General features: G+C 45.3%; 6 non-coding genes and 1 pseudogene across 6 annotated transcripts; 2 read left to right on the top strand and 5 right to left on the bottom strand.

Annotated features, from left to right (window-relative positions):
• Positions 1–4,229: 4,229 nt before the first annotated feature.
• On the top strand, positions 4,230–4,311 carry trnas-uga (transfer RNA serine (anticodon UGA)). The gene has a single exon. It is a non-coding gene; the product is annotated as a tRNA-Ser (tRNA).
• A 169-nt stretch (positions 4,312–4,480) lies between these two features.
• On the bottom strand, positions 4,481–4,554 carry trnai-aau (transfer RNA isoleucine (anticodon AAU)). The gene has a single exon. It is a non-coding gene; the product is annotated as a tRNA-Ile (tRNA).
• A 7,974-nt stretch (positions 4,555–12,528) lies between these two features.
• LOC131705371 (small nucleolar RNA U3) lies at positions 12,529–12,753 on the bottom strand (annotated as a pseudogene).
• A 2,153-nt stretch (positions 12,754–14,906) lies between these two features.
• Positions 14,907–14,988, top strand: trnas-uga (transfer RNA serine (anticodon UGA)). The gene has a single exon. It is a non-coding gene; the product is annotated as a tRNA-Ser (tRNA).
• Positions 14,989–15,158: 170 nt separating this feature from the next.
• Positions 15,159–15,232, bottom strand: trnai-aau (transfer RNA isoleucine (anticodon AAU)). The gene has a single exon. It is a non-coding gene; the product is annotated as a tRNA-Ile (tRNA).
• A 298-nt stretch (positions 15,233–15,530) lies between these two features.
• trnal-cag (transfer RNA leucine (anticodon CAG)) lies at positions 15,531–15,612 on the bottom strand. Its single transcript has one exon. It is a non-coding gene; the product is annotated as a tRNA-Leu (tRNA).
• Positions 15,613–16,581: 969 nt separating this feature from the next.
• On the bottom strand, positions 16,582–16,790 carry LOC131705471 (small nucleolar RNA U3). Its single transcript, XR_009310427.1, has one exon. It is a non-coding gene; the product is annotated as a small nucleolar RNA U3 (small nucleolar RNA).
• Between the last annotated feature and the right edge of the window lie 4,246 nt (positions 16,791–21,036).

Here is a 21,036-nt window from a genome sequence, read left to right as displayed (position 1 = left end):
ATTGTACTTTGAATTTAAGTTTGGCAGAAGTACGTGCGGAACAAACTGGACTGTCACCGACAAGGACTGTCTGATTAAAGGCTCAGCTATGGAGGCGTGTAGTAAACAAACCCCAATGAATAATAAAAAGCAGGCCGCGCAAATGAAGAAACACATTTATATTATGCAGGAATCCAGGCAGATGTGTTGCCTGCGCCAGTTTGAGGGGACGAGAATGACAGCTCGAGTTCTGATGTTAACATCCACAAGTCAATTACCCATTTTTACAATTTCCCCAGACTGATAGGTAGGCTAAGCAGACATTAAAGGAGACAATTTATTTGAGGCCACTTGATTTAAGAAACAGTGCAAAGCATCTCTTTAGCATGTCAGATTTGCCATGACAGGGGCAGTCCCGGGGAATAGAATGACCAAGTGGCAAATGGAAAGCACAGCGCTTAACCTGAAATACAACGCGCAGTATTGATTTAGAACAGACTAAACACAAATCGGATGGCGTGCTGGAAATTTGAATTGTAATCAATTTATTTAAGATTTGAAGTTCCCATTTCAATTATTGAGCTTAATTACATTCATTATTTTATGTTTAATTAATTCAATTAGTGTGTTGCGCATTTTCAATTTGGCATATTATCTTCAAGTCTTGAGCTTTGTCTATTTGACAGCTGTTATTTCAATTCAAATGTTGATCTTTGTCGTTGATGTTTGACGCTCTGACTTTTACAGTTAACATTTTTGTTACATTCCACCTCTCATAGGTTTGAACACAAACGGGTTTATTTGTGAAATTGTCAGATTGTTTATTGTGTATCCAGCGATCATCTGAACTAACTGGTTCGCTAAGGGCTAAGAAGTAAATGGGAAAAGTGAAAGCAGTGTGAGTCAGTGGAATTTTTTCATTTTTTGAATTTATCAAATGTTCACTATAATCATGTATTTTCTGTAAATGCGGAATACATTTAGTTGATATGTAAAAAGCATGAATAAATGAATGGTGTCTATTCCTAACACATCGGTAAAGTTTAGTATATTGCCGCTTTTGTAGCAGCAAGCAGGCTTGTTCCGTCGCCTTGATATTCTTTCTTGTGCTGAACAACCTCAATTCTACTGCGAGGTCCCGTTAGGCAAAGCTGTGGACTCGAGTCCGACTCGATTCGCTTTTTTGGGGACTTGAGACTTGACTTGAGATGTTAACGAATTAACTTGAGACTAGAACGAAATAACTTGAGACTTGACTTGGGACTTGATGAAAATGACTTGACAACAATAAAAATTCAAACGCTACACCGGAATTACGGCTCGTGTTGCACCCTCGCTCTGCTCGTCCTCTCGCTCTCTCTCTCCCTTCCCTCTCGTGCTGCCAACGCGTGTCTGTGTGTGTGTGTGTGTGTGTGTGTGTGTGTATGTGTGTGTGTTATTATTATTATTTATTTCTTAGCAGACGCCCTTATCCAGGGCGACTTACAGTCGTAAACAAAAATACATTTCAAGAATCACAGTATAAGTAATAATACAATTAAGAGCAAGATAAAAATCCAATGACTTTGGTTCTAGCAAGTACAAGTATATCAAAATTCTATTCAATAACGGAGCAGATAACAGTGTCAGTGATAGTTACATCAGGATATAATTAAAAACAACATACTACAGATTAAATAACACTTGGGACAGATTACAGTACTCTAAAGTACAGGATTAAATGCAGTAAAATTAGGGTGCAGATAAGAGCTAGTAAAGCACATTTAAGGAAGAGTGATAAGTGTCCAGGGGGGAAAAAGAGGAGTTCTACAGGTGCTGTCTGAAGAGGTGAGTCTTGAGGAGGCACCGGAAGGTGGTCAGGGACTGGGCAGTCCTGACATCTGTAGGAAGGTCATTCCACCACTGAGGAGCGAGGGTGGAGAAGGAGCGGGCTCTGGAGGCAGGGGAGCGTAGCGGAGGTAGAGCCAGTCTTCTATTGCAGGCGGAGCAGAGAGGTCGAGTTGGGGTGTAGGGAGAGATGAGGGTCTGGAGGTAGCTGGGTGCAGTCTGGTCAAGGCATCTGTAGGCTAGTACAAGAGTCTTGAACTGGATGCGAGCGGTGATCGGGAGCCAGTGGAGTGAGCGGAGTAGTGGAGTTGCATGGGAGAAGCGAGGCAGAGAGAACACCAGGCGGGCAGCGGAGTTCTGGATGAGCTGGAGCGGACGGGTGGCGGACACAGGGAGGCCAGCCAGGAGGGAGTTGCAATAGTCTAGGCGGGAGAGTACCAAGGCCTGGACCAGGAGCTGGGTGGCGTAGTTTGTGAGGAAGGGTCGGATTCTTCGGATGTTGCTCAGGAAGAATCGGCAAGTGCGTGCCAGAGTGGAGATGTGCTGGGAATAAGAGAGGCAGGGGTCCAGGGTGACTCCAAGGTTCTTAGCGGAGGAAGAGGGAGAGAGTGTGGTAGATTCCAGAGGAACAGAGATAGAGAGATCAGAGGAGGGGGAGGAGGAGGAGAGAAAGGAAAGGAGGTCAGATTTAGAGAGGTTTAGTTTGAGGTGATGCGAGTGCATCCAGGAGGAAATAGCAGACAGACAGGTAGAGATAAAGGAGGAGATGGTGGAGTCAGAGCTGGGGAAGGAGAGGAAAATCTGAGCATCATTATTATTATTATTATTATTATTTATTTCTTAGCAGACGCCCTTATCCAGGGCGACTTACAATCGTAAGCAAAAACATTTCAAGCGTTACAATACAAGTAATACAATAAGAGCAAGAAATACAATAACTTTTGATCAAGTAAAGTACAAGTTTGACAAACCACAATTCAATAATACAGCAGGTAATAGTGATACTTACATCAGGATATGATTAAATAGTGATAGTTACATCAGGATGTGATTAAATACAAAGTACTACAGGTTAAAAACTTGGCAGATTACAGTATTCTGAAGTACAGGATTAAATGCAGTAAAATAGTGGGCAGATAAGAGCAAAATAAAGCACATTTACATGAAGGGTGATAGTGTCCCAGGATACAAACAGAGGAGTTCTACAGGTGCTCTTTGAAGAGGTGAGTCTTAAGGAGGCGCCGGAATGTGGTCAGGGACTGGGCAGTCCTGACATCTGTAGGAAGGTCATTCCACCACTGCGGAGCAAGGGTGGAGAAGGAGCGGGCTTTGGAGGCAGGGGAGCATAGCGGTGGTAGAGCTAGTCTTCTAGTGCAGGCGGAGCGGAGAGGTCGAGTGGGGGTGTAGGGAGAGATGAGGGTCTGGAGGTAGCTGGGTGCAGACTGGTCAAGGCATCTGTAGGCTAGTACAAGAGTCTTGAACTGGATGCGAGCGGTGATCGGGAGCCAGTGGAGCGAGCGGAGTAGTGGAGTAGCGTGGGCGAAGCGAGGCAGAGAGAACACCAGGCGGGCAGCAGAGTTCTGGATGAGCTGGAGCGGATGGGTGGCGGACGCAGGGAGGCCAGCCAGGAGGGAGTTGCAGTAGTCTAGGCGGGAGAGTACCAGGGCCTGGACCAGGAGCTGGGTAGCATAGTGTTTATCGTGTCAGCCCTTGTGTCCTAATGGCTAAGGCACTGGCCTCCTAAGCCAGGGATTGTGGGTTCGAGTCAAATCTGAGGTGTGATTTTGTTATAGGAGGCTGCGTGGTCCAGTGCTTAAAGATAAAGGGCTTGTAACCAGGAGGTCCCCCGGTACAAATCCCACCTCAGCCACTGACTCATTGTGTGACCCTGAGCAAGTCACTTAACTTTCTTGTGCTCCGTTTTCGGGTGAGATGTAACTGTAAGTGACTCTGCAGCTGATGCATAGTTCACACACCCTAGTCTCTGTAAGTCGCCATGTATAATAAAAACGAACATAATTATGGTATGTTTTATTAGCATGTGATATTTTGTAGATCTTGTTATCTGCTAAGTACGCTCACGCTAGCCAGAACGTGCTCGAGTGCTCTGGCAACAGCCATGAAGCAAGTCAATTTTTCAGTTGAAATAAATAACTACTTTGTTTTTGTGGATGGGGGTGTTTTTTGAAAAGATCAGTTAAATAGCTACGTATTTTGAAATAAAGATGTATTCATTATTATGAACGTTAACAACAATTATATTGTATTTACATTTCCCACGTGTGCTTGCCTTGTACAAATCTGACAGTTTCAACAAAGGCATTTGACTTCGGTTCATTAGTTAGCCTATACTGCCAACTACAGCATTACTGCAGGTTTCGTTTACTTCTTTTGTATATTTTCACAAATAATCGTGCGAGCATGTAGTCGTGGCCGAGTGGTTAAGGCGATGGACTTGAAATCCATTGGGGTTTTCCCGCGCAGGTTCGAATCCTGCCGACTACGTAGGCTTTGTTTTTAATTGATTGTATGTGTTCTTTGTTAATACATGTTTAAAGCTCAGGAATTCTGAAATATTACTGGTTGTACTTCATATCGCTTCGGTTCATTTTGTTAAAGATTGTTCATTTTGGCACCATTACAAATGCTGTGGTTTCTTAAAGAAGAAAAGCCGTGGCCCGTACGGGGATCGAACCCGCGACCTTGGCGTTATTAGCACCACGCTCTAACCAACTGAGCTAACCGGCCACACACTCAAAGCTTGTTACTAGAAGCCGAGGAAAATAAGTCCTGCGGACATTATGATTGTTCTACTAAGATGTTCTCATGTTAAACTGATCAATAACACATTCAAAGTATTGGAAAGGCATAATTAGAGGCCTCGTCATAATGAGGCAGTTTAACAGTGTGAAGGATGTGGTGAGGTGCAGGCTTGCGGTGACTTTCTCTCATTTAATGACCTTGTGATTTGAATACTAACAAGAAAATCAAATCAAATTACCAAGCATTCGGTGGACGTTTTAAGAAATAAATGAACAAAAAGGTTTGTCAGAAGTGGGATTCGAACCCACGCCTCCAGCGAGACCGCTCGGCCATCCTGACTTACACTGACGACTTTGCACAACACTGCAGTACACTGCTGAACCTCCAATGTCTGACGCTGCAGTAAATCACCTGGTGTGTGCGTGAACTTATTCTTTATCTGTTTATATTAAGTTGGGCGACCTGTTTCGTCGCATTCTATATGGGATCACAAGGACACTCCTCTTACAGACAGAAAATATACGGCAAACAGAGCGATCGCTTCACGGTTAGAAACAAATCAGAACAGTCTGTTAGCAAATTAACTTCATGAAAAAACCACACAGGCATTACATAAATGTTACAGGTATGTTTCGTAGACAAAAAATTGTAACATAATTGAGTACATTTGTAAACAATCCGCCAGTAACAGACATTATCTCACATTATTTCTAGTTTCAAACGCATTATCACAGGCGGCACAATTACGACATGGAAAAAATCCAGTACACCGAGATCTCTCGAACGTTTCAAAGAGTCAGCCCTTAATAAACACTGTCCGTGTTCATTTCTGTGTATATGACATTGTCTATACACAATACCTGTCATGTAAGCCTATTGGTATCAAACCGATCACAATTAATGTGATCCGTGTTTTCAGTCAGATTGATAGTTTTAATCAATCATCAAAAAAGCAGCAGTGCTTTGCAACTGTAGTTCGTCCAGTGAGGTGTTACAACAACATTTCAAACTCATTCCAGACTGCAGGCGGTTAAAAGCTTAATTGGGTTCAAGGTTCTCGTATGATTTAAAAAGTAGGAGCCAGTTGCCTCATTTGCATTGTCTGCCTTCCTCCTTTGCACTGTGAAGTCTATCAAATTTGTGCTTAAAATCTGAATACGATTCCCATTTGAATCGTGTATATTTGGTTTCCATTTTAGCAATATGCATACACACTGTTCTGTCGAGCTCCCAGGGTGTTATCCAATAAAACACCATAATCGGTTAGCACGTTCGGCTGTTAATCGAAAGGTTGGTGTTTCAAGCCCACGCAGGGATGATGCTTTTTGCATTTCTTAATCACATTAGAAAATGGCACTCTAATGCGTTTTTATTTCCTCCAATTACACTGAAGAAAAAATGTGCTGTGTTTTTTTTAAAACACCTAGTCGTGCTGTTTGCAAAAACCCGGTATCGAAGCAGGGACCGTTACAGTCTAACGCTCTCCCAACTGAGCTATTTAAGCTTGACGCGATTTTTCTATCGAGACAGCATTCTTTTCGTCAATCGCCTTTTTGTCAAGCCAGTAAACTTGCATGTAATGAGAAACGTTCCACAGTTCGGAAACACCACAATAGAATCCAATGCCTTTGCAAATGTGTTTCCAAACTGTTAGTTCCCTTTCAAGTCGAAAATAACCCTCAAGGTAGGGGACATTGCCGTCAGGCAGTAGGGATTGGCTGAGCCTCAGTAGAGGTAGGACTTAGAGCTGTACACTGATTGTACTCCATAAGCTTAGGCTTGAGAAGCTGGTTTATCCCCTTCTCTGAGTTTATTTCAGTGTTTATTATTATTGTTTATTATTATTGTTAGATATATATTGGTTTTTCTATATATATCTTTCTCGCTTTGCTTTTGCATCGCGTTTCTTCGTGGCCTCTCCGTCTTTCCTCTGTTCTTTCTATTATTATTGTGTTTGGGGTTTTTTTTGTATTGTGTGTATATATATATATTGTCATATATACTGTGTATATATATATTTGTTCGGACGCGTGTTGCGTTGGCCTTGGCCCACGCGCATATCTGCATCCTCGGTCTAGCTTAGGCTAGACCGTGCGTGTGCCTGTAGTCTGCTCTGCAGTGTTCCTTCCCCACTGCTGCGCTTTCCCGCCACGTGTGTAATTGTTCTACACCCTACTTATTCACTATACAGAGGAAGACAACCACCAACGTGAAAAATCCCCAGCACCATCAGGTAGGTATTGCACAGCATCAGACACCGTACCAGCACTTAGCGTCTCCGCTTGACGTGCACGCTCCATCAGCGCTCGACGCTTCGACGCTCGGTGCTCGGCGCTTGGCGCCTCGACGCACGCACCCTCGACACACGCACCTCGGTGCTCGACGCTTCGGCGCTCGACGCTCGACGCTTCGGCGCCTCGACGCGCGCACCCTCGACGCTCGGTGCTCGACGCTTCGGCGCTCGACGCTCGACGCTTCGGCGCCTCGACGCGTGCACCCTCGACGCTCGACGCACGCACCTCGGTGCTCGACGCTTCGGCGCTCGGTGCTCGACGCACGCACCCTCGACGCTCGACGCACGCACCTCGGAGCTTGACGCGGCGGCGCTCGACGCACGCACTTCAGGTGCTCGACGCTTGGTGTCCGACGCTTCGGCGTTCGACGCACGCACCTCGGCGTTTGACGCGACAGTGCTCGACGCACGCACTTAGTGCTCGACGTCAGTGCTAGACGCTTCGGCGTTCCACCATGTCTGGGTTCCACCGTTGCGTGACCTGCCAGGCCAAGTTGCCTGCCAGCGACCCTCATGAGGACTGCGTCGCATGCTTGGGGCCGGACCATGCCGCATCTGCCCTGGCAGATAGGGCATACTGCCAGCTATGTGCGGGGTTTCAGACACGCACCCTTCGCCAGAGAGTTAGGAAGGCGGTTGGAGGTCGTTCCCCATCCTTGGGCTCATCCCACACCGTCTCGGCCCCACCGTCATCGATCGTGTCGCTGCCGGCGACGTCTCAGCTCCCTCGGAGCCCATCTTCCCAGCTTACAGCTGGTCAGAGGTCTCCAGTCAGGCATGCTCTGGAACGTTCCTGCAGTCCCTCCTTTCGCGGGGCTCGCCCCCGTCGGGAATCTCGATCCAGATCTCGATCGCCTCGCCGGAGAAGGCACTCTCGCTCCCCTCGAAGGGGTAGGCGTTACCAGGACACATCTGGGGTGGCTGAGATCACCTCCAAGATGTCACCGTTTATGGAGCTCATGATGGGACAGCAATCCCTCCTCATGACCCTAGCAAATGTGGCGCCTCGGGCCCCAGAGCTAGTAACCGGACCCATCGCTAGTCAGCCGACGGTTCCTCCACCAGTGCCTTACAGCCAACCCCAGGAAGTAGAGTGGGACGCTGATGCTGTCTCAAGGGACGCATCTGACGCAGACCCGCTCTTTGAAGACACAGAGCCTGAGGTGGCATCCCAGCACTCTGGGCAGGACGACCCTGAAGTGCTGGATACTAATGACCCTATCTGGTCAGTGGTGGAGAGGGCAGCCCGTCACTTAGGCGTGGACTGGCCTGCGTTAGAGCCAACACGACGCTATCTATTTGAGTTGCCATCAGCACCGCCCCTTCAGTCCAGGATATTCCCGGATTTTATTAAGGAGGTGCAGTCCACCTGGGGAGCCCCGGCCTCTGCCCCTGCAACTTCTCGAAAGGCTTCGGCTTTCACCATGTACGGGGAGAGCGAAGCTGGGTTAGCATCTTTTCCGCCAGTGGGCGCCGCGTTCGCCGCGCTAGTAAAGGCGCCGACATTATCGGGGCTGGCTAAGGATCCTTCCTGCCCTAACAGGCAGTGTAGGACTACGGAGGCCCACCTGAAAAAGGGTTATGCCGCGGCTACAGAGGAAGTTAGGCTGTCTAACGTGGCCAGCCTCCTGACAGTCTACCAGGCGGCGCTGATTCGCGATCTGCCTGAGTCCCCATCTGCTGGACTTAGGACCGAGCTGGGTGTAGTTGCGCAGCTTTTGGTTAAGCTGGCTCAGCTGAATGCGCGAGCACAGGGCAGGAGCATTGCTTCCCTTGTGGTGGCAAGGAGGCAGCTCTGACTCTCGCAGGCCAGGGTACAGGAGCCTGATAAGGCCCCATTGCTAGATGCTCCTATATCCCCGGGGCACACGTTTGGCCCAGCGGTGGAGGAGATGCTGCAACGCTCCGTCAAGGCGCGTGTGGCGTCGCAGCAGTTGGCAAAGATGTGGCCAAGCAAGCCCTTCCAGCCAAGGCGGCCACAGAAGCGCCAATGGCGCAGGGCACCGCCGCAGCAGCAAGAGCACCCACAGGGCAGTAAAAACGCCCCTTTGGGGGTTTCAGCACGCAGCCAACCCGCGTTTGCAAGACCGCAGCGTGGAGGGTGGCGCCCTAGAGAAGGTAGCAGACCGCGTCCTCGTGGCTCTGGCCAGGCCCCTCATGAGCGAGCGCAGCCTAAGCAGCCCTGAGAAACCCCGGCAGCAATTAACCCACCCCTACACTGTTCCACAGCTTCTGTTCTGGCAACAATGCACCAACGACATCTCGGTGCGCAAGACTATACTCACCGGGTACACCCTTCAATTCCGGTTAACCCCCCCCCCCCCCTTCAGGGGAGTGGTGGTAACTGCAGTGAAGGACTCGGTTCAGTCCTCAGCTCTAAATGCAGAAATACAGGCATTGCTCAAGAAGCGTGCCATTCAACTAGTAGACCCTGCTCTGACCGACCAGGGGTTCTACTCCAAGTACTTCCTAGTGCCAAAAAAAGGACGGCGGGCTCCGCCCTATTTTAGATCTGCGACTACTGAACAAATACCTACGGGTGTTGTCGTTCAAGATGCTTACGCACAGGCACATTGTCCAGTCTGTCCGGCAGGGCGACTGGTTTACCACCGTAGACCTCACAGTTGCATACTTTCACGTTCCCATCTGTCCGGGTCACAGGAAGTACCTACGTTTCGCATTTCAGAGCAGGGTCTACGAGTTTTGTGTCCTGCCATTCGGCCTGTCTCTAGCTCCTCGAACCTTTTCGAAGTGTATGGACGCCATTTTAGCCCCGTTGCGGGCTCAAGGCATCCGACTGCTGAACTATCTGGACGACTGGCTCGTCTGCGCGCAGTCAAAGGAGCAGTTGGCACAGCACACAGTGATGGTTACAGACCATCTTCAGCGGCTAGGTCTGAAGATCAATTCAGAAAAGAGCCGCCTCGTGCCGAGCCAACAGACCGAATTCTTGGGTCTGTATCTGGACTCTGTGTCCATGGAAGCGACCCTGTCGACACAAAGAGTTGCCTCACTGGAGCGGTGTCTCTCCCTATTCAGGTTGAGAGAAACAGTCAGCATGGAGCTGTGTCAGCGCATGCTGGGGTTTATGGCTGCCGCCTCGCAAGCCCTTCCTTTGGGCTTACTACACCAGAGACCTCTGCAGGCCTGGTTCAATGCCTTCGCGTTGCATCCGCGGAGAGACAAACACCGCAGGTTGAGGGTATCCCGAACCTGCTGGGAAGCACTGCGCTGGTGGAAAGTTCCGTCGAACATCCGCCAGGGCGTACGCTTGGGTCCCATCTTCCGAAGGGAGGTTATTACGACCGACGCTTCCAACCAAGGTTGGGGAGCAGTCTGGAACGGGTCGGGGACTCGCGGAGTGTGGTCAGGACCCTGGAGGTCGGCCCACATCAATGCTCTGGAACTCAGAGCGGTGGACCTTGCCCTGCGGCACTTCTTGCCAGTGCTTCTAGGCAAGCACGTGTTAGTGTGGTCAGACAACACCACGGTAGTGGCGTATATCAACCGCCAGGGCGGCTTGCGGTCCCCCGGTCTTCAACGGTTGGTAACACGGCTGTTGCTTTGGGCTCAACCGCGTTTAGCCTCTCTGCCGGCGGTTCACCTACCGGGCAGAGTCAATTACGCAGCGGATCTCCTGTCCAGAGGAGGTCCTCTTGCAGGCGAATGGCGTCTTCACCCTCGGGTGGTAGAGCGCATTTGGGACTGGTTCGGCACAGCGCAAGTCGATCTCTTCGCTTCGCGAGAGACCACGCACTGCCCCCTATGGTTCTCGGTGAAGGACCTCGACAGCCCCCTAGGAGTCGATGCACTGGCTCACGAATGGCCGCCAGGGCTCCTGTATGCATTTCCACCGATTTCGATGCTCCCCGCCTTCTTGGAGAAGGTCAGGGTAGAGCAAGCGACAGTGATCCTGATCGCTCCTCGGTGGCCTCGGAGGATATGGTTCCCGAGTCTAGTGCAGTTGTTGCACGGTCGCCCGAGGGAGCTCCCTCTGCGAGCGGACCTGTTGTCCCAAGCCCAAGGAGGGCTATGGCACCCGAACCCCAAGCTCATGCAGCTATGGGCTTGGCCCCTGAGCGGGAGCGCCTGTCAGCCTTAGGGCTTTCGACGGCGGTTATATCCACCATTCAGAGTGCGAGAGCGCCCTCTACTCGGTCGCAATATGCGTATAAGTGGCAATTGTTTCAGAGTTGGTGTCTGGCTGAGGGCCATGACACGGTCTCCTGCCCTATGGCAGTGATATTACAGTTTCTGCAGAAGCTGTTAGATGAGGGTAAGTCTCCCTCTACACTTAAAGTGTATTTGGCCGCTATTTCGGCTTGCCATGTACGCATTGACGGGTTATCACCTGGTTGCCATTTCCTGGCATCTCAGTTCCTAAAGGGCGCAAGACGCTTGCGGCCTCCAAGGTCGACCAGTTTACCGTCATGGAGCCTTGATGTGGTGCTAGAAGCCCTTACCAAGGCACCGTTCGAGCCTCTCCACAGTGTGGATATGAAGTTCGTGTCTATTAGACTGCGTTTTTGCTGTCAGTGGTGTCAGCAAAACGTGTGGGCGAGTTACATGCACTTTCGGTGCATCCATCATGTACTCGTTTCGCAGGAGACGGTTCTAAGGTCTCCATGCGTCCAAATCCGGCCTTTTTACCTAAGGTCATATCCCTGTTTCACATGAACCAACCAGTCGAGTTGATGGCGTTCCATCCTCCTCCTTTTTCTTCCCCAGAGGAAGAGCGGTTACACATGCTCTGCCCTGCGCGGGCATTGAGGTGTTATATTGATTGCACAAAGACTGTGAGGCAAACAGAACAGCTTTTCATATGCCATGGTTCTAAAACTTTGGGTCAGCCGTTGTCTAAGCAACGCCTTTCTCATTGGATAGTGGATGCTATTCAGTTAGCATATGATTCTATGGGCCTTCCGCCACCAGGGCAGTTGAAGGCACATTCCACTAGGGGTATGGCAACATCCTGGGCCCTCTTTAGAGGGGTGCCGATGTCTGACATTTGCGCTGCAGCCAGTTGGGTTACACCGCATACATTTACGAGGTTCTACCGGTTAAATGTACTGGAATCCTCTGCTCCGTAATTTGGAGCATCTGTGTTGCACTCTATGACGCCTCAGGTTGCGGACGTCTAGAGTGGTTGACAATATGGTGTGACTATTCCACCTTGGGACAGGTGTCATTGCGAGCATAGACGCTGAGGCGCAGCTCCGCATATGTGTAGATGTACTGCCTACGCAGTTGCGTTATGACGTAAGTCTGTCCTACTGCCGAGAATCCTCCCTCGCGACGGCTTGGGTACACTGTTCCCATACCTTGATGGTTATTTTCGACTTGAAAGGGAACGATAGGTTGCGGATGCAACCCCGGTTCCCTGAAAGAGAAAATAACCATCAAGCCGCGAGGTCGCTCTGGAGGCCTTCACGGCCTGAAGGGCAAAAGAGGAAGTGACTCTCCGCGCGCTGCGTATACTAAGCTCCCAGTGGGGCGGGCTTACACGGCAGCTTGCGCGGAGGCCTATCGGCAGCTTTGACATAAAGCTCAGCCAATCCCTACTGCCTGACGGCAATGTCCCATACCTTGATGGTTATTTTCTCATTCAGGGAACCGGGGTTGCATCCGCAACCTATCGTTCATCTTGCGTACCTTTTGGTAAGATACCCACTCAGAACGTGTCCGCTTCCTCCAGCCCCCTAAGGAACACTGGAGCGGTCATCAATAACAGGGAGCAGTTGGCCAAAAAAAAAAAAAAAAAACACTCGCTGTCTCCTTCACGCTCAAAAACGAACACTCTCACTCTTCCTCGTGGATAGCGAGTCCAAACAATTTATAAACGCATTTCGCTGGCAAATCACTATAGAAATGATCCCGGAAAGTATTGTTTTATGGGCAAGTGGCCGACCGTCTCCCTCCAACTCTGAGTGGCACAGGTAGCTGTGCCGCTAACAAATAAACAGGAGCTTTCATATAATGCAATTGCTGTTGCCCAGTGAGGTGTTACAACAACATTTCAAACTCATTCCAAACTGCAGGAGGTTAAAAGCTAAATTGGGTTCAAGTTTCTCGTATCATTTAAAAAGTAGGAGCCAGTTGCCTCATTTGCATTGTCTGCCTTCCTCCTTTGCACTGTGAAGTCTATCAGATTTGTGCTTAAAATCTGAATACGATTCCCATTTGAATCGTATATATTTGGTTTCCATTTTAGCTCTATGCATACACACTGTTCTGTTGAGACTCCCAAGGTGTTATGTAATAAAACACCATAATCGGTTAGCACGTTGGGCTGTTAATCGAAATTTTGGTGTTTCAAGCCCACGCAGATCCTATATGGTTTTTGCATTTCTTTATCGCATTAGAAAATGGCACTATAATACGTTTTTATTTCTTCCAATTACACTGAAGAAAAAATGTGCTGTTTTTTTAATTCAAAAAATTAATTAAGAAAAAATAGCCCTAGTCGTGCTGTTTGCAAAAACCCGATATCGAAGCAGGGATTGTTACAGTCTAACACTCTCCCAACTGAGCTATTTCAGCTTGACGCGACTTTGCTATCGAGACAGCATTCTTTTCGTCAATCGCCTTTTTGTCAAGCCAGTAAACCTGCATGTAATGAGAAACGTTCAACAGTTCGGAAACACCACAATAGAATCCAATGCCTTTGCAAATGTGTTTCCAAACTGTTAGTTTTTCTCCCAAATGCGGTTTCTCAAAAAATGGTTTTGCCTACTTTTTATTATTATTATTACTTTTTCCAGAGTAAGACCAAAAGGCAAACATCCAGGAAATAGTTAAACACTGCTACAGCGCTTGAACTGTCTCAACAAACGTTTAGCTCTAAAATGTGTACATTAAAAGTCTATTAACATCTTTAACACAATCATCTGTGTTCCAATAGCGGTTAATCCACATCGTGATCAATAAAGTGAATGCTGGCTTTGTTCACATATTCGCAAGACGTTTTCACGATTCACGCATATTCTGAACAAGCACACTAGAATATGGTAATGAAAGGACAGGAAAATAACTGCTTAATTGGCTCTGGTCTTGTATCGTCACCTTGATTACTGTCTGTAAGAAAGTGGCATTAATCAAAAACCTAATTATGTAAGGTTCCCAATGCGCAAATACGCAGCATACTTAAACTTCTTCACAATCTTAAATCTTCCCACATGAATGTCAAATACGTACTGACAAGTACGGCCCTTTCCCAGTGTAACACTCTGCTGTGTTTGAACACCAACGATGGCTTGGATATGATGTATTAAACCACGATACTATTGTTCCCACTTTCTTTATTACTACCAAATGTGCTTTTCGTGTCAGCCCTTGTGGCCTAATGGATAAGGCACTGGCTTTCTAAGTCATGGATTGTGGTTTCGAGTCCCATCTGGGGTGTGATTTTGTTATAGGAGGCTGTGTGGTCCAGTGGTTAAAGATAAAGGGCTTTTAACCAGGAGGTCCCCCGGTACAAATCCCACCTCAGCCACTGACTCATTGTGTGACCCTGAGCAAGTCACTTAACCTCCTTGTGCTCCGTTTTTCGGGTGAGATGTAAATGTAAGTGACTCTACAGCTGATGCATAGTTCACACACCCTAGACTCTGTAAGTTGCCATGTATAATAAAAACGAACATAATTAGGGTATGTTTTATTAGCATGAAATATTTTGTAGATCTTGTTATCTGCTAAGTCCGCTCACGCTAGCCAGAACGTGCTCGAGTGCTCTGGCAACAGCCATGAAGCAAGTCAATTTTTCAGTTCAATTAAATAACTACTTTGTTTTTGTGGATGGGGGTGTTTCTTGAAAAGATCAGTTAAATAGCTACGTATTTTGAAATAAAGATGTATTCATTATTATGAACGTTAACAAAAATTATATTTTATTTACATTTCCCACGTGTGCTTGCCTTGTACAAATCTGACAGTTTCAACAGACATTTGACTTCGGTTCATTAGTTAGCCTATACTGCCATCTACAGCATTACTACGGGTTTCGTTTACTTCTTTTGGATATTTTCACAAAGAATCGTGCGAGCATGTAGTCGTGGCCGAGTGGTTAAGGCGATGGACTTGAAATTCATTGGGGTTTCCCCGCGCAGGTTTGAATCCTGCCGACTACGTAAGCTTTGTTTTTAATTGATTGTATGTGTTCATTGTTAATACATGTTTAAAGCTCAGGAAGTCTGAAATATTACTGGTTGTACTTCATATCGCTTCGGTTCATTTTGTTAAAGATTGTTCATTTTGGCACCATTACAAATGCTGTGGTTTCTTTAAAGAAGAAAAGCCATGGCCCGTACGGAGATCGAACCCGCGACCTTGGCGTTATTAGCACCACGCTCGAACCAACTGAGCTAACCGGCCACACACTCAAATCTTCATACTAGAACCCGAGGAAAATAAGCTCTGCGGACATGATGATTGTTCTACCAAGATGTTCTCATGTTAAACTGAACAATAACACATTCAAAGTATTGGAAAGGCACAATTAGAGGCCTCGTCATAATGAGGCAGTTTAACAGTGTGAAGGATGTGGTGAGGTGCAGGCTTGCGGTGACTTTCTCTCATTTAACGACCTTGTGATTTGAATACTAACAAGAAAAACAAATCAAATTACCAAGCATTTGGTGGACGTTTTAAGAAATAAATAAACAAACAGATTTGACAGAAGTGGGATTCGAACCCACGCCTCCAGAGAGACTGCGACCTGAACGCAGCGCCTTAGACCGCTCGGCCATCCTGACTTACACTGACGGCTTTGCCAACACTGCAGTACACTGCTGAACCTCCAATGTCTGACGCTACAGTAAATCACCTGGTGTGTGTGTGAACTTATTCTTTATCTGTTTATATTAAGGAGGGCGACCTGTTTCGTCGCATTCTATATGGGATCACAAGGACACTCCTCTTACAGACAGAAAATATACGGCAAACAGAGCGATCGCTTCACGGTTAGAAACAAATCAGAACAGTCTGTTAGCAAATTAACTTCATGAAAAAACCACACAGGCATTACATAAATGTTACAGATATGTTTCGTATTATTATTATTATTATTATTATTATTATTTATTTCTTAGCAGATGCCCTTATCCAGGGCGACTTACAATCGCAAGCAAATACAAATACATTCAAGTGTTACAATATAAGTCATACAATAAGAACAAGAAATACAATAATTCTCAAGTGTGACAAACCACAATTCAATAATACAGCAGATAATAGTGAAAGATACATCAGGATATGATTAAATAGTGATAGTTACATCAGGATATGATTAAGTACAAAATACTACAGATTAAACACTTGGCAGATTACAATATTCTGAGGTACAGGAAAAGTTGTAACATAATTGAGTACATTTGTAAACTATCCGCCAGTAACAGACATTATCTCACATTATCTCTAGTTTCAAACGCATTATCACAGGCGGCACAATTACGACATGGAAAAAATCCAGTATATTTGTCCAGTACACCGAGATCTCTCGAACATTAAAATGAGTCAGCCCTTAAAAAAAACACTGTCCGTGTTCATTTCTGTGTATATGACATTGTCTATACACAATACCTGTCATGTAAGCCTATTGGTATCAAACCGATCACAATTAATGTGATCCGTGTTTTCAGTCAGATTGATAGTTTTAATCAATCATTGAAAAAGCAGCAGTGCTTTGCAACTGTAGTTCGTCTTGCGTACCTTTAGGCAAGATACCCACTCAGAACGTGTCCGCTTCCTCCAGCCCCCTAAGGAACACTGGAGGGGTCATCAATAACAGGGAGCAGTTGGCCAAAAAACAACACTCACTGCCTCCTTCACGCTCAAAAGTGAACACTCTCACTCTTCCTCGTGGATAGCGAGTCCAAACACTTTAAAAACGCATTTCGCTAGCATTATATATAAAGTTTATTAAAAAATTCAAAACACATTATAATCAATCACAAAACAAAAAGAAACTAAATACAAGTCATAATCCTTTACAGGCTTGGTTACAAAACAAATCCTGACATTCTAAATCAGTTTAGAGAAACAAATCACCAAGTGAATTAATTTTCCTTTCTTTAAAGCCACAGCTTTACCCAAAGCCACCATGTCTAGCCAAACATAATCTCTTATTTTTACAATTACAATTTTACAAAAATCATCAATAGTAACCTCAATTTTCAAGTTATACACATTCCGATTTCTCACTATCCACAATGCCTCTTTTACACAGTTAATAATAATCCACCATTTTTCACTGGCATTTGTTTTAATCCCCTTTTTTGGCCCATACAGTATCAAGTTCACACACATATCCTGATCTCTAACAAATTTCTTTGACAATCTCGTCACTCTTTTCCAGCATTCTTTTGCATACACACATTCAAAAAACACATGTTGGATTGTTTCTGCAGCTGTACACCCATTTTTTACACATTTGTCTGACTTTACCATATGCTTTTTCTACAAATGTTCCTTACATGGCAACCTTCCATGCGCTGATAACCATGCCAAATCTTTTTGTCTATTATTTAGCCTTGAATAATTTACATTTTTCCATATGGTTTCCGAGGCACTGTCATTCAAGAGCCCGACTCTGCACAGTTTTCCACTTATATCTTTCTTTTTTATTAATTATTTTGCTGACCAATTCCCTTGCATCTTCTCACACAGGCTATTTTGCACTATAAAGCTAATTGTTTTCCTGTATAAAAAAGGCATTTCATCACTATAAGGCACTGTATGTGTCAGTTTCATTAAACCCATTTTTCCTTAAAGACTGACCAAAATAAAACCTAGCAAAGAAGCTGTATTTTTTATTCATTTCCAATGCTGCATTAATTGTGTCACATACAAAATACACCCATAAAACATAAATAACATTTGGAAAACATTTTCCACCCTGGTTTCTCTGCACCATTACCGTTTCCCTTTTTACCTTTTCAAATCTTCCTCCCCAGAAAAATTGGAACAAGTGCCTAATTATTGTTCTACTCGTCACCAAGTTGGGTGGGAACACCCTTGCCACATATAATAAAATTGGCATCAATATCATTTTAACAATCAATAGTTTCCCCTCTAGTGTCAAATTTCTCAATTTCCAATATTCAGTTTTAAGCTTTAGTTTTCTTAAAACTTCCACCCAATTCTTTAAACCGTTAATTTCTCTATCAAACACCACCCCTAAAATCTTTACCCCCTCCTCCTCCACTATTAACACCCTCTCGATTTCCTCTTTTCCTTCCCACTCCCCCATACACATGGCATGGCTCTTCTCTGTATTAATTTTAGAACCAGAAGCTCTCCCAAATAGCCTCATAATATCTAAAGCTTTGTGAACAGAATAGTTATCTCTGCACATCAGAGTTACATCGTCCATGTAGGCTACTAATTTCACCTCTTGCTGTCCTGAACCCGGAATTATCACCCCTGTTATCTGTTTTGATTTCCCTATTTTTACCAATACCGGTTCTAATGCAAATATATACAACAGCGGAGACAAAGGGCACCCCTGTCTTACTCCAGAATTTACTTGAAATGTTGGTGACAATAACCCATTGACCACCACCCTACCCCTGACCTCTTGGAACAGCATTTTAATCCATTTAATAAATACTGAATTAAATCCCATATATTCAAAGACTTTAAACAGATATTCTTGGTCCACCCTGTCAAATGCTTTCTCCTGATCTACATTAATAAGGCATAAAGGGAGTCCCCTCTCCTTTGCAAATAAACATGCATCTCTTATTAAATTCAGATTATCCCCTATCATTCTTCCCGGGACACCACACACCTGGTACGGATTAATTAATTTGTCTGTTACTTTTTGTAATCTGCCCATTATAGTCTTGGATAGAATTTTATAATCGCAATTTAACAGCGTAATTGGCCTCCAATTTTTCAAGTCATCCCTATCCCCTTTGTTTTTAAATAAAATTGTTATTACACCTTCTCTCATAGACTTGCCTAAACTTTCCCCCTCAAAGCATTCTTTAAGCATTTCCATCAAATCATATTTAATCTCTTCCCAGAAAACCTGATAAAATTCAATGGGAAGACCATCCAGACCTGGAGTCTTCCCCTTTCCAAATGAAAAAACCACCTGTTTCACTTCTTCCATCCTTAATTTATGAATTAGATTAATATTATCTTCCTTGCTAATTTGACACTCCAGCTCTCTCAAAAACAAATCTTGCACATCACTTTCTGTTTCCCTCTTTCTGTACAGATCTTCATAAAACTTTTTTGTAACATTTAAGATGTCATTCATTTCTGTTACCACTTCCCCCTCCCCATCTCTTAAACTTTGCACAAAACTTTTTTTCCTCCCTAATTCACGAAAGAAGAAACGGCTGCACGTCTCACCCTTCTCTAAATGATTCACCCTAGCTCTAAAGCGCACTTTCTTTTCCCTCTCTCTAAATAAATCAGTTTGTGATTAATTTCTTTAATTTCGTCGCCAAAATCAAAGCCTTCCCCTTGTAATTTTATTAGATTTTGCACTCTTTTTTGAAGTTTCAAATATCTATTTTTATTCCTTTGTGCTTGTTTCCTCCCCAATGTTATAAAATAACCCTTAGTACGAGACTTTACCATCTCCCACCATTCACTTATAGAATCAAAACAAACCTTCAACTCTCTCCATTCCAAATACCTTTTCTTATACGATTTAATCAATTTTTCATCATTTAATAAATTACAGTTTAACTTCCACACCCCTCTTCCATACTCAGTTCCACCAGTTAATTCTAGTGAAATCTTTAACATTCTGTGATCTGAGAAAAAAACCGATTCTAAACTAAAATTCTTAATATTTACAGAGCTTGGAACAAAACAAAAATCTATCCTTGAACTAGTGGTACTATTAGACCACGTGTACCCTGGGTCAGAGGGACAAAAACTTTTTGCAACATCTATTAAACCCGCATCCTTTATCAGAGTTTTCAAAAGATTACCAGATACATCTATTTTTTCTTTTTTCTGGTCCTCAATTAATAGGCCGCAATTAAAATCCCCCGCTACAAGCAGTATTTTATTAGTAACTAAAAACACCCTTAACTGTTCAAACAATTTTACGCTCTCAACCCTCGACTGAGACCCATATACATTTACTAGCCGCAAATCTGTGTCTCTATATTTAATATCTACAACTAATAAACGTCCCGGGAATACTTCATGTATTTCCACTACCATAATATTTGGGTTTTTAAATAAAAAACCAAGCCCTGCAGTTCTCTCTCTATTTGACCCAGACCACACAGATTCTCCCACATTCCATTCTTGTTTAAGCTTATAATAATAATCAGAGTACGGGATCCCACACTCCTGTAAACAAAAAATATCTGTCTCAATTGATTTTAAACAACCAAATACACTTTTGCGTTTGTTCGCACCCTGAAACCCTCTAACATTTACAGAAACAATATTGAGCAACATGACCTCATTTTTATACATCAGACCTATCCTTCTTTCTATGTCCTTTTTTCTTTCGCCTCCCCTCCTCCCATTTACCTTCTGTGACACCCTGTCCCTCCACCTTATCAGTGTCCACACCCGCTATGCTCTCCCCAGTGTTTCTGTCATCAGATTGTTGCTCCTCTTCTGCCGGAGTTTTGTCCGCTGCAGGCATTAGAACAGCCGAAACAGCAACAAAAGACGCAACGTCATTTTCCTGCAAAAAGGCTACCCCGTCGAAGTCATGTCTGACTACGTCCTGCCCCCTACTGGAAGAAGCAGGGCTATCAACATAGTCTCCACTCTCCTCCATTGTCTCTGACTCAGGTGTACCGCCTGAGCTTAATTCTGCTGTCTGAGAAGCAGATACCCCCCTGACTTGCTTTTTTATATCAAACCCCTCCTCTTCTTCAGGCTTGCGTTTCACAGGTCGCGCCCTTTGATCTACAACCCCTTCCTCCTCAAACTCAAACTCACTAGAGCTCGACGACGAAGAACCTTCCTCCAAGCTCTCCTCTTCGTTACCAAACTGCGGCTCTTTGTTTCCCGGGCTCTCCGCTTCTGCCTCTTTCTCCACCACCGCAAGTCCCGCCGCTTGCTGACCCTCTGCTCCTGCCTCCTCTTCCGCCACCGTTGGCCTCGGCTCTCGCTGCATTTTCACAACATTAGTGAACAAGTCCGGGCACATTTTAAAAACATGACCTTCTTTGCCGCACAAGTTGCATTTC

Source organism: Acipenser ruthenus, chromosome 35, assembly GCF_902713425.1.
Source record: "Acipenser ruthenus chromosome 35, fAciRut3.2 maternal haplotype, whole genome shotgun sequence".
Classification (NCBI taxonomy): domain Eukaryota; kingdom Metazoa; phylum Chordata; class Actinopteri; order Acipenseriformes; family Acipenseridae; genus Acipenser; species Acipenser ruthenus.
Note: the sequence above shows the minus strand (reverse complement) of the source record. Positions and strands in the feature narration are given on the sequence as shown.